The sequence below is a fragment of the Elgaria multicarinata genome, chromosome 8 (genome assembly GCF_023053635.1).
Source record: "Elgaria multicarinata webbii isolate HBS135686 ecotype San Diego chromosome 8, rElgMul1.1.pri, whole genome shotgun sequence".
Classification (NCBI taxonomy): Eukaryota; Metazoa; Chordata; class Lepidosauria; order Squamata; family Anguidae; genus Elgaria; species Elgaria multicarinata.
Window position 1 is genome coordinate 101,789,586 of NC_086178.1, and position 13,400 is coordinate 101,802,985.

The 13,400-nt window shown below is 44.1% G+C and overlaps 1 protein-coding gene across 9 annotated transcripts in view; it reads left to right on the forward strand.

Annotated features, from left to right (window-relative positions):
- Positions 1-13,400, forward strand: part of LDB3 (LIM domain binding 3) — a 145,865-nt gene that overhangs the window by 75,073 nt on the left and 57,392 nt on the right. The window lies entirely within an intron of this gene.

Sequence of the window (13,400 nt, forward strand, 5' to 3'; positions counted from 1 at the left end):
ACTCGAGTTAGCAACCCCAAATGTTTCTCATGCAGTACTTTAAGCACACTTTTGTGGTGTGCAGGGTCCAAATCCTGGAATTTGCTCAGCACATTCACATCTATTCAGCTGGCAGCCACTGTGCTCATATTGTCTGTAGGCTAGACAATGGCTTGTATTCAGTGGCTTGTATGTAATGATAGTCTAACTCAAGTATCATACTTTTCAATGGGTCTACTCTAAGAAACACTAACACTGGATGCAAGCCAGTGTTTATGCATGTGACAAAAAGTGAGACGGAAAGATATACTTCAGTTTTTTAAAGAATGTTCACATTATTTGTAGTGAATTAATAGTGAAAGAAAAAAATGGGAGAAGTTAAAAACAACAGTATGTTCCCTTGTTTTTAGGGGTGGAGTCCTTCAAAAGCATACTTTACCAACTGCCTTCCTCCAACATCTTTGGGAATGCTAGCAGGATTGCTATTACTTTAACCAGAACACTCCTTAAAGTGAATGGAAGAAAAAAAACCATAGAATGCATTTCAGTGCACTTCAGTGGTGTTCAATTAACTCTAATGCATTTTGAATGAAACCATTGAGAATGGCTGGTGAAGTGTTAATGAGATATTAGTGGCTCTAGAGGAGATGTAAATGGACAGTAAAACAGACCTAAAGAGCTACAGATATTGTAGTATAGATGGAAGCAAGAGGAGTCAAAATAATGCTACATTGAATGGACTGAGTGATAAGCTATGACTGGGTTCAGACAACATGATAACCAACGGTGGTTTAAATAGTCAAAGCTGGCAAAAATAAATTTCCATTCATCAAAAGAAGCCATTATGTGACCTGTTGCATCTCAGGGGCTCTTGGCAATATCTCCATCGATGCAACAGTCCCAGAGCAAAAGGAACTGTTAGTGTTCTTGAGAATTAAATTTTTGCAATTTCTTTCTTCATTCAAAACACTTTTTGAAGCAGGCCTGTATGTAAGAAAGGGGTTTTAAAAGCTCTTCTTACAGTAATGCACATTTTTTTAAAAAAAAGCTATGACAAGGGACATCCATTCAAAGCAGGGGTAGCTATCACATGGCCTGTGAGCTGTGTGCCTCCCCTCTTGTGCTGCACCGCCAAATGTAGCAGCAATTTTTTTAAAAAAAAATGGTGGTTTGCCACTGAGTTTTGCAACGAATCACTACAGAGCCTTAAAAAGGACAAACTTAGTTTGTTTTCCGGCTAAATTTGACCTTTCTAAGGCTCCATAGTCGTTTGCTATTGAAATTCTGTGCGGGTTTTTGTTTTTGCCTTTGCCACCACATCACTGAATTTGGTGGTCTGATGGTGGCAGTGGCAGGAGCGAAGCTGTCACGGGAGTCTGGGAGGGGCATGTAAAGAGGTTCCAGACCCCCTGAAGTTGCCCACCCTGATCCAAAGAGAAGGAATAAGTGGTCTAAAAATCCCAGTAAAGTTCATTTTCAAAGGGCTACTTCACACACTAAATTTAGAAGAACTAAAAAACACATTTTTCACCCAGAGGAGACACAGCGGATGGCTGCAGCCAATCCCATCTCCTTGGCATGAATACCAGTAGCACACACACATTTTTAAACCCCAGTTTGTCAGGCACAGGTTACATTTTTTTCATGTACATATTTGAAATATACATGAAACATACATGTGCACCTTAAGTTAAAACAAGGGAACTTTGGTGCTTGCTTCACCTGGGAGGTTAGTCCTGTCCTAATGCCAAGGATGGCTTTGATGAGTTCCAGCAAACTGCAACTGAGACAGATGAGGATTGCTCCTGTGTTGTACCACTCCAGGCAGCAGGCGCTTGAATGCGTGTCTCAATGCTTCTCCATATTAAAGAAGAAAGAAAGAACGAAAAACAACGCAAACTTTACCATGACAAAGGAAACTAGAAATCAGGGAAATGCATTCTAGCCCAGCCTGCTATCTGATATGTTACTTATCTAGTACAGAAATCCCCCCTCAAAACAAGGAAGCATTCAGCTGTGCAATTTGTCCAACTGCAGTCCAAAGTGATACAGTCCAGGAACAGTGTTGTCACCTTATCTGAGTGAGCTAGGCTTTAAGAGTGCAGGATGCATGCAGAGAGGTCAACCCTGAGATCATGATGCTAGAAATACTAACTCTCAAGAGAGATTTCTGAGCATTCTGCTGCTCTTTCAGACACACACACACACACACTATAGTTAGAGTGATTTTTCCCTCTCTGATGCTATGATTCTCCTCATGCACCTTCGCTCCCTACCCAGTTTCAATTCTACTGTCTTAGGCCTTAGTTAGACCAGGCTATATCCCGGCGTGAACCCCGGGAACATTCCTGTGCATCCACATGATGCACAGGGGATCCCGGGATCAGGGAGGGATCATCCCTCCCTTGCCTCGGGATACAGCCCTCTCCTTTGGGCCCAGTTTTTCCATGGTCTTGGGCTGAGCCTGAGACCGTGGAGCGTGTGGCCCGTTTCCATGGGTTTACCCGGCTCCGCTCGATTACTCGCACGGAGCCGGGAGCTGCGCCCATCGGGGGTGGGGGTGGGGAGTGGGGAAAGTAGTTTAATTTTTTTTAAAAAAAAACCTTACCTTTGCACACAAGCGTTCGTGCGCTCCATCCCCTTTAAAAAATAAAAACATGCCGTGCGCGATGCCTCTCTTCCTGAGGTCGTTGCGCCTTACATGTAAACGAGGGCAAGATCTCGCGTTAATCGCAACGCGAGGTCTCCCCTCCTCTCCCCCGGACTTTCAGGTAGGTCTAGCTAAGGTCATAGTGATAGAAAACCAGACAGCAGTAGTTTTTCCATAGTAATGAATGTAGAATAAAGAGAGTGATCTTGTTCACATGCCCTATAAGCATTGCCAAGACGTGGGTGCTGTCTGGTAATTTTATTGAGGGATGTAGGATTAGTTTTGTAAAAAGCAGCTACAGTGTTGATCCGCTTATGTATTGGAGAATTATTTATTTATTATTGATTTGATTTCATTTGATTTGTACCCTGCCTTTCTACCAAGCAAACAGCACTTGAACTGGCTTACAGTCATAGATGAATGATTTTAAAACTTGATTAATAGAACAAATACATTAAAACACAATTAGAAATACAACAATTAGCAGAATAAAAGCAACACCCATCCCAACAGACTCGTTTAGTCACCAAAGACCTGCTTGAAAAAATAATAATAATTACAGATTATATCATATAAAGAAACCAAAATAATGATGTATATGGCTAGGGAAGAAAGTTAGATTTAAGAGTCAGTCTGTAAATAGTTGAGCAGCAACATGTAATTTCCAAGAGAGTCACTGTGTTAGTGTCTTTCAGCCAGCAATAACAAAGAGACTTATCTTTTAAGATGAACAAATTCATTATGGCATGAGTTTTCATAGACAAGAGCCTACTTCAGCCTTGCTCTCCAGATGTTGTGGGCTTCAGCTCCCATCAGCCCCAGCCAGCATGGACAATGGTCAGGAATGCTGGGAGTTGTAGTCCAAAACATCTGGAGAGCACCTGGTTGGGGAAGGCTGGGCTACATCATTAGGTGCATGACAGTAGAGATGATGGAGACAGATCTACAAGAGACCAAAGGGGGCGAGTAGCTGTTTGGCAACATGGGATTAAACAATGAGCAAATGCATCTTGAAAGCAGAGATATCAGAGAGACATCAGTTAATTGAAGCTCATGAGTTTCAAGTCCCTTTCGCAAACTCAATGCACATGCATGAGGAGACCAGGATTATGCATGTTCCAGCCCCTGGGTTAAGAGCATTCATTTGAAGACCTTGCATAGAGCCTATGCATGTTCAGCTGTATGTACATGCAGCTCTCTCCATGGATTGGGAATTACATAGCCTAGTTGAGAGAAGGACTGCAGCCTTACTTGATTACTCTGCTGAATAAGTTAAGTAATTTTGCAGTTCGGGTTTTTGAGAAATAAGGTTATGAACATCCAGTTTAAGTAGCAGCTGTTACCTGCATAGCAGACCTCTCACTGCCAACTTGGCTGTTTTTAGATCCTTGCTAAAGAAATATAAAGTTTTCCTAATAAAAAAATAAAATAAAAAAAGATGGGGGAGAAATATAAACTGTTTCCAAGCGTAATGTTGCTGATGGCATCCCATAGTCTAGTAAGGTCAGAGATGTGTGTTAAAAACTTTCATCTCATTTAGAGAGCTTTTGGAATTTATTTATTTATTATATCCCGCCCTTCCTCCAAAAGGTACACAGAGCAACTTGCCACATTTATAAAACAAGTACAGCTAAAACAACAAAATCCTACTATCGCAATAAAATAATTGAAAATACAACAATAATAATCAAAGGGTGCAATCCGATGCAAGTTTAGACAGAAAAAAACACCTACATCTTTCAGCAGCAAGGCTAGCTGGGGCATGCTGGGAGATATAGGACTTTTTTTGTCTAAACATTCATAGCATTGCACTGTAGTCTAAAAATTTAGATGGTACTAGTAGTAGTTATAGCAGTAGTTACACAATTGAGGCAGTACTACTAGTAGTAATCAAAGTGCTGCTACAACTGCTAGTAGTAATGGTGACACTTGCAATAATTCAACTAGCAGTTCTCTAGCAAAAATGGTACGCTTTCCCTCATGTGGTCTTCTGTAAACCGCCCAGAGAGCTTTGGCTATGGGGCGGTATATAAATGTAATAAAATAAATAAATAAATGTGGTCCACCCTGACACGTGCAACCATTCCACATTGTTGTGGAAACAAATTATTTAAGATTCAGCCAGTGCTGATTGTTCTTGAAGCGTTGATTTATGTTACCTCTGCAGACTGATCTCCACTTCCTTGTGTCTGGATCCCATGCCACAGCCCTAACTTCCAAAGCATCTGAAACATGTGGCACAGGTAGTTCATGTAGGATGCAGTGCCACCTCTAGTTGTGGGGAGGGGAGGCGGAGGGGTGTGTGTGTTTGGCACTGATCTAGGAGGGCCCCAAACAGTCCAAGGGAGGGTAGCAAAGGCACAGATGTCAAGGATTAGACATACTGGGCTCTCTGCATAAGTGTATTCAGGGATGTCTGGGCCCAGTCCCATCAGTTTTGATGCTGGCCATGCCATTACCATGGAGATGCAGTTACCACCAGCTCTGCATCTCCATGGGGTCTAACCATGCTACAGGGCTATGTCTGGAAACGGCAGCAATAAGCATGTCCCCGTGGTAACATAGATCAGTTCAGGATTTAAATTCCATTCCAGCTAGTCATTATAAGAACTACTATATAACTTTAAGAATTGGTGTCTAAGGGCATGTCTAGATGAGGGTTTATCCCGGGGATGAAGCCGGGATCATCCAGGTTGACGCACAGGGGATCCTGGGGGCAGGGAGGGATGATCCCTCCCTTTCCCCGGAATAACCAGGACAGCTTTAATCCCAACTTTTCCCAAGGTCTTGGGATCGTCCCGAGACTGTGGGACGTGTGGGCAGCCGTCCCAGTTTCTTCTCGGCTCCTTGCGAGTAAACACGAGGAGCCAGGAACCGGGCATGGGGCACAGAGCTGGGAGTGGGAGTTTTTTTTAAAAAAAAAAAATGGGTAGGATCTCGCAATCAGAAATTGTGAGATCCTCCCTCCCGGAATGCCGGGAGGTCTAACCATGCCCTAACTATGATTCTTTATCTCTTCCCCCTTTTGTCCTTTTATACTGAGTTTTTCATTCGTAAGCCAGCAAGCAGGAACTTTCTTCATAGTTATCGATCTTACATAAACCACTCTGGGAGCCTTTTTGGCTAAAGAGTAGGATTTAAAAAATGCTTCAAATCAATAATAAAGATGAGTAAACAAAGAACTACTTTGTTACGAGTGGGTAGCACCTCATATTTGGCTCCTAACACCTCCAGTTAAAGGACTTCACAGAACAGGGTTGAGGAAGAGCTTTGTCGGAGACCTGCAGTCAAGGGCCTTTGCATTTTAGGGGGGGCTGCCTAGACGGTGCTGTGTTGCCACCATGTTAAAATAAATCCCGCGCTTTCTCTGCTGCAGGGTGGAGGTAGCTAATCCTGATGCAGAGGAAGTGCAGGGGTTCCGGCGGCCATTTGGACTGCCGGGTCCACCCCTTGACCTCTGTCTGGGCAGATGGCAACCAATCAAGGGTCTCCATCTGCCCGGGAACTACTCCACTGTGACACCATTAGACAGTATTTGCCTTACTCTGGAGAAAAAGTCAGGCTAAACCCCAACTTTTTAAACTTGCAGCTTCATGGAAACCCCCACGATGGCTGCAAGGCGGCTGCTGCGTTGTATAACCAACGCAGCGCCACCGCTCACCCACAGCGGGACTTTCAGAGCATCTAGGCAGCCTCAGCATTGATATTATTAGAGCACTTCTGACTTTCAAGATAAGTGGGAAGAGAGGAAGTAGAAGGGACTCTTGCTTCTTATCTTGGTGCTTCCAAATCTTGTCGTTATGTGTGGGGTTTGGTCAGGGGGAAGGTGTACATTTCTGCTTCAGGAAGCCAGTTCATACCATATCTAAGGGGGCAGATAATGGGCACTGAAGGGCACAATCCTATGCACAGTTTTCCAGTGGCAGAGTAGCCTGTGGTTTATGGAAGCTGATCTGTGAGTTTTTGTGAGTTCCCTCCTCCAAAATTATTCCACTTATTTATTTATTTATTTTATTTATTACATTTATATACCGCCCCACAGCCGAAGCTCTCTGGGTGGTTCACAAAAGCTAAAAACAGTAAACATTAAAAGTATACAAAATTTAAAAATCATCAGAGACATAAAAACAACAGTATAAAAACAGCAGCATCCATTTAAAACAACAGTCCTGGGGTCCATTAAAAAAACTCAGTGTTGTTCAATGCCGTTAAATGCCTGGGAGAAGAGAAAAGTCTTGACCTGGCGCCTGAAAGATAACAATGTTGGCGCCAGGCGAGCCTCATTGGGGAGATCATTTCACAGTCGGGGGGCCATCACCGAAAAGGCCCTCTCCCTTGTTGCCATCCTCTGAGCTTCCCTCGGAGTAGGGACTCGGAGGAGGACCTTAGATGTTGAGCACAGTGTACGGGTAGGTTCATGTCGGGAGAGGCGTTCCATCAGGTATTGCGGTCCCAAGCCATGTAGGGCTTTATAGGTTAAAACCAGCACCTTGAATTGGGCTTGGAAACGTATAGGCAGCCAATGGAAGCAGGCCAGGATCGGTGTTATATGCTCAGACCTCCCTGTTCCAGCTATCAATCTGGCCAGCCTCTCCCAACTTGGTGCCCTCCAGATGTGCCACACTGCAACTTCCATCATCCCCAGCCAGCCATTTGGAGGGTGCCATGTTGGGGGAAGATGAAGTAAACCTGCTCAGATATGTGTGCATACAAGGCATTGCGAGGTATCAGTTATTTCCTCATATATCACTCCTTCCTTGTCCCTGCTCAATATGGTACGTTTGAGAGGGGGAATGCAGGTTAGTGCTATAAAATGAATTTCAACCTTTGTTCAGAAAGTTTAACAAAAACCTAAAAGGCCAGGGGGGCAGGAGTGGGCAGATAGGATGTCTCCTGTGTCTTCCTCTCTCTTGCCGACGTTGTCCTGGCTACACGGCATCACAGGGAGAAATCAAAGTCCAGCTTTTTTAAAAATTCTCCATGTATCGAAATGTTGTTAGAGCCCCAGACTAACTAACTCCATCTCTGCCTTGAAATGAAGTGTTCTGACAAAGTGACAGCAATGTGCTCTCCTCCAGAGACAAAGCCCAATGCTCAGGATAACAGCCTCCTCTTCTGGCCAGTGGGAAAGTTGCATGAGGTTCTCAGTGAAAATAGATGCTCATTTTTGTAGTCCTTGGAATACAGTGGGACAAAATACAGTGGAGAAGAGGAAGCTGTGCTTGGCATGCAGAGGGTCCCACATTCAATCCCTGGCATCTCCAGGTCAAAGTATCAAGTAGCCATTGATGGGAAAAAGCCTTTGTCTGAGGGCGGACAGCCATTGCCACTCACAGCGGACTGTACTGGCTTATATGGGCAAAATGACTTGACTGAGTATAAGGCCGCTTCCTCGATTCCTGTCTTGACAATTACTTCTAGTTTATATTGACCGAAATGATATTGGCCTGGTTCAGACAACACGCATGCTGCTTAACCACAAAATGGTTAAGGGAATGCATTATGTATTCCCTGAACCATTTTGTGGTTAAGAAACATGGCTTAACATGTTGTCTGAAGCAGGCCAGAGTCAACCAAGAACTGATTCCCACGATTGGATGTCTGCTGGCATCAATGTGCCACAAATGCAAATAATTATTAGTTTATGACACGTGGGCCGTTTCTACACCTGCCTTTTTTCCCTGGGATTGTGCATCCCTGTGCATCCAAATGACACACAGGCAGGGGTGATATCTCCATTTGCCTGGGATAATCCTTAGGTGTAGGAAGGGCTGTGGTCTTTGTGGTTTTGTGTACTGGAAACTAAGCAAAAAAAATAAAAAATCATAGTGGTTGATACTTAGGGGTCTCTGAATTCCGTCATCAACACCCCACCCCCCAAGAATCCCTCCATTTTACAGAGGAGGATGAAAATTCACAGCTACATCCTAAAGTGGCCCTGCAGGGAAAGAGAGCACTCCCCTCCCCAGTTCAGTGGTCCTCTCACGTGCCAGAAGAGCCATGCCAAGAGCACGTGAGGGGCCTGGGCCACATCCAAGGCTTGGCTGAAAGGAGATTGTCAACAGGCAACATATCTCTTTTGTTAGGACCAGCCAGTTCGTAACCAGGTACCATAATGCTGTGTTCTGCTCAGTAACTTAGGGCTCCAGTTTGAAAAGCCAGTAAACTCCCTTAAAGCTGGCCTTCCCTTAAAGGCAGCTTAGACATCATTTTAAATCAATACTTTTTTTTAAAAAAAACCTCTCCAAGTCCTGCTGGGCTTTTCCCAGAAGCGCCAGGGTCCCACTGGCCTTGCTCCTGACCAGCCACCATGTTCTTCAAGCAGATTTTTGATTCCCTTCCCAAATTAAGCAGCTGCTCTGAGGCACTTGCCACACTTTTCTGGCTGCATCGTCTTGTGTAGCCGGATCTCCCATCCAAGTGCTTTTCTTCAGCATGGGCAAGTTAGCTGAGAAAGGGGGAAATGGTATTGCTGCAGGATCAAGGTCCAGATGGAGTCCTCCCAACATGGTTTATGGTGTTGACAGGCCTGTTGCATTTCCTCTTCAGGCAGGCCTCTTTCTACTGCAATCTCCTTTTCATAGATCACATGGCCCAGGCAAGTATCAGTCCATCCAAGCTCAAAATTTGACCTTTGACACTGACATTGGCCCAGGGGATTGGCGATGCACTTTCCCCCACTCCACTGACAAATTTTGTTTACCTTATTGAATTCTCCCTGGCTTCCCTTGAAAACCTTCAGATGTTTTGCCTGGGGAAGAGACACAGAGCTGAGCTGGGGGCTACCTTGCTTATTTCCTGCTGTGGGGTGGCGTCAGGTAATTGCTACACAGGAGGCATTGTGGCGTTTCTGGCAGCCATTCGGCTTGCTGGGCCTGCCCTTCACCCCTCACCTGGCTTCCTACAACCAATGGGAGGTCGCCTTCCACCCAGGAACACCCCCAGCGTGGCACCGGAGCGAGGACAGACGACAGAAGAGCTGTGCTGACCTCGCTCCAGCAAGAAAAGTCAGGGTAAGTCTCTGAGTTTTCAGCTGCAGGTCTTCATCTCTATGCCCCACGGTGGCAGTGAATCGGCGGATGTGTCATATAACCGACGCAGCACCGCATTGCAGCCACCCAGGGCGAAGACGTCATTTACACAGCCTCCAGAAATCCATCCCCTTCCTGCGTTTTGCTGGCCCATTGTCAGGCAGTGAAATTTGGGGAGGGTGTTAGCAATTTTTTGGGGGGGGGAATTCTGGCACTATGTGGCTGGGGTGGAGGGAGAGATTTACCAGAACCATTGGAAAAGAGAACTCTTTGTGGCTTTGGGGAGCGGGGTACATCTTTCCACTAGCTTCAGCTATTGGGCGGTATAGAAATCCAATAAATAAATAACTGTGAAGAAGGGGGAGCAATTTCACTCCTCTTCACCCTCCTACAAAATGGGGTGGGGTGGGGTGGGGTGGGGTGGGAGAAAGCATTTTGTGCCCAAGGTTCTCATCTGAGAACTTTGGGCTTAACACTACTTCAGACTCCCTTTCAATTGACACTTTAGGTGGCATTTCTGTGGCTCCTTCACACCCTTGAAAAGAAAGCTAGGGAAACTGCCAAAGAAGCTCTACGCAGAAAATATATATATATCGACAGACCTGTGTTTTGTGAACAGAATAAGCACTTTATTTTTTTTCTTTTAAAAAAGGGCTTTGTGCCATAAGATGTTATGTGTTGCCATCAAATGCTTCCAGATCAATAATAACCAGGGGCGAGGTTGGAGTGAAGAGGAACAGAATAGTTGGTATGGATTCTAGGATCCTCCATTAATATGCTTTTCCACCTCCCCCCCTTCCAGTTTATGCTTTGGTCCTGCCAGGGGAATGCTGGCTTTGTGCTGACTCTTGCAAACATTTCAATCTTTCTCGCTTATTCTGCATTTTGATCAAATTAGCAGGAAAATCAGTAATAAAAAGGATGTCTGAGACCAATCTAATTTCTACCTGTTTAGCCCAGGAGAATATGAATATATATATATATATTTGCAAGTGACAAGCATGGAATTACCTCCTTGGAGTGGAGATTCCTGTTCAAGTTATGTACAAAGTCTATTTATAGATCTTCCTTTGCAGCCAATTTTGCTAACCTCATTGCACGGCCTTTATTAGCATGAACTTCAGCCTCCGCTGACAGCGGCTCTTAATTTTGAAACTAATTGTAAATGGCGTGCTTGCAGAAACCTTAGCCCTTTCATTTCTAGGTAACAACGTTGATATATGTATGGCTATGCCATAGACCTCTTTAGCTGCCATCCAAATTTCTTTAAGAATCCACTATCCTTTCCATAAGAACAAATGGGCAAATGAGTCTGGTGACCAACTTATACATATAGTAACTAATGCAAGCAGCTGTTTGGACAAGAAGCTTTATTGATATGCATTTATGTTACCCGAATGTGCTGATTTGAGAAGCGATGAAGTTAATGACTAATTCAAGTCTATGAAGGTTGCTTATCTGTTTTGTTGCAAATGTCTGATATGTACGGTTGCCAACCAGATAGCATTGAACCGGTTTGATCGATAAAATATCATGTTGCTGTCAAATGACTGCTATTTGTTTCTGGAAATCCAGTGAACTCCAGATTTAATCAGGATCGGCCCTGGACTCACCAGATTTGCCCAGGTTTTACATCTGACCTGTCGGATTCTGGCCCCAGACACGTCAGATTCCAGAGGGCCAGCATTTAAAAGAAAAAGAAAAAAAGAATCAAGGGTTGGTGACCTTACAGATCTGCGTAGTATGCCAGAACTGGAGAGCTTTTTATTTTGCATGTGATCTATGATTGTTTCTCTTTCTTCTTTCTTTTCTTTTTTTCTTTCTTTCTCTGGCCTGCATGTTTGCTTCTACAGGATACAGTTCTGGAAGTCAATTGCAACCGAGTGAGCTTCAATCCTCTAAGTTGTACATCGGCTGGGCCCATGACTAGCATTTTAGCAAGCAATGGAGCATATTCAGGCTACCTCAGCAAACAAGAAACCAGCCTATCACATAGCTCTTCCTTCTTAAAGACTACTGCCATTAGATCTTCCATGTCCTCTGTGGCATCTGACCTCTCGCCGGCAAAAAGTGACCTAGGGTCCAAAACAAGCTCAGTGATTACCGATGGCAATAGCCCCAAACACCAGCTGAGCCCTGCAAGGCAGTATAACAACCCCATTGGCCTTTACTCAGCAGACACTCTAAGGGAAATGACTGAGATGCATAAATTAAGTCTCGCCCGAAGGGCTTCAGAAGGTGGACTTCTTAGAGGGTATGTAAATGCAATCCGCTTGTTTGGGGACAATGAGTAGTTTGGGGGAATGAGTAACTTCCATACGTGGTTAACTGAGAACATTCTGGGTATGAATGTGCATTTGTCATGAGTTCATTATTACATCTGGATCATAAGAACTTGCCTTGCTGGATCCATTCTAGATGATTAGTGGCCAGTTGGATGCCCTTGAGATGCTTACAAACAAGACACCATGGTTATAGCCATTCTCTTTCCTTTGTCCCAGGCATCTGGTAATCAGAGATCTACTACATTGACCAACATCAGACTAGAATCTATTTTTCAGGATTCTAGATCTCACTGCTGCTGAATTAGCCATTAGGCTTTTAAATTAAATCAAGCATTAAATTTAAATGTTTGGCACTCTGCTGAATGTCACTTCGGATATCCTAGTGTGCTCATATTCTAAAACAGAAAATAATTATAGATATTCTATAGGAGGTACATTTTCTAAAGATAAACAGTGTGGAGACATTACATTCACACTCTTTATTATTCACAGTAAACACCTTTTAATTACTTTAAATGGGGATTGTGAGAAATAATTAGTTGGATTTACAAGCCATCTGTTTTCAGTGACTGGACTTGGCTCAGACTTAGGGCCTGAGCCAGACTGTGAAGAGCTGCTGAGACTAGAACTAAGGATCTTTGGAGGTGTGCTCTCTTGTCTCAGGGTGGTGAGCCACTTAGAGCTGGAAATGAAAGTTTCCATGGCTATGACATCCTTCCAGACTCCAAAGTGATTCCTCCTATCCATTTAGCCGATTGGTTCCTGCGTGACAATCTTTGGTCTTGTCTATTAGAAACATTCTGGGTGGTCTTTGGAAGTTTGCCAGGGGTCCTTGGTAATTATCAGTAATTGTGGTTACCTTTCCCTAAAATATAGCTTACTCAGTACAACCAATCACCATCTGCAACCCAGAACTGGATGAGGTTGTTGTGTGTGGTCAAGTCATGTGGGGTGCTGGAAAGGCCCAACATGAATTGAGTGAGTCCTGGCCTAGTATATAATCTGGCATCTTCTGCAGGGTTCTGCAGCAGGTGCTCAGGGATTTCTCAGCAGAAATCATGTTTGCCCACGATCCAAGGGCATGTTTGCCCACAGATCACCAACATGACTTCAAAGTTGCTTAATAGAAAAAAAGAATAGTGGTGTCTGTCTACTGCAAATCTCATTACTTTGTGCAAATTTGGCGAAATTAAGGTTGCCCTTTTAAAATTACTTTCTGGCCCATCTATGGCATCTGTTTTATGGAATCCTAGGAAGCTGGGTTGCTCTAGAACTGGGATGTCCAGCATAAGCCCCAGATGTCTCAGGGCCAGCCCTACCATTAGGTAGAGAGAGGCAGCCACCTCAGGCAGTTGATTTGGGTGCCCTAAAAGAGCAGCAAATTGTTTTTTAATTTATTTAATCTTGTATTTTTACTTGCAGAGAGGTCTTTGTGGGAATATCTATCTATCTATC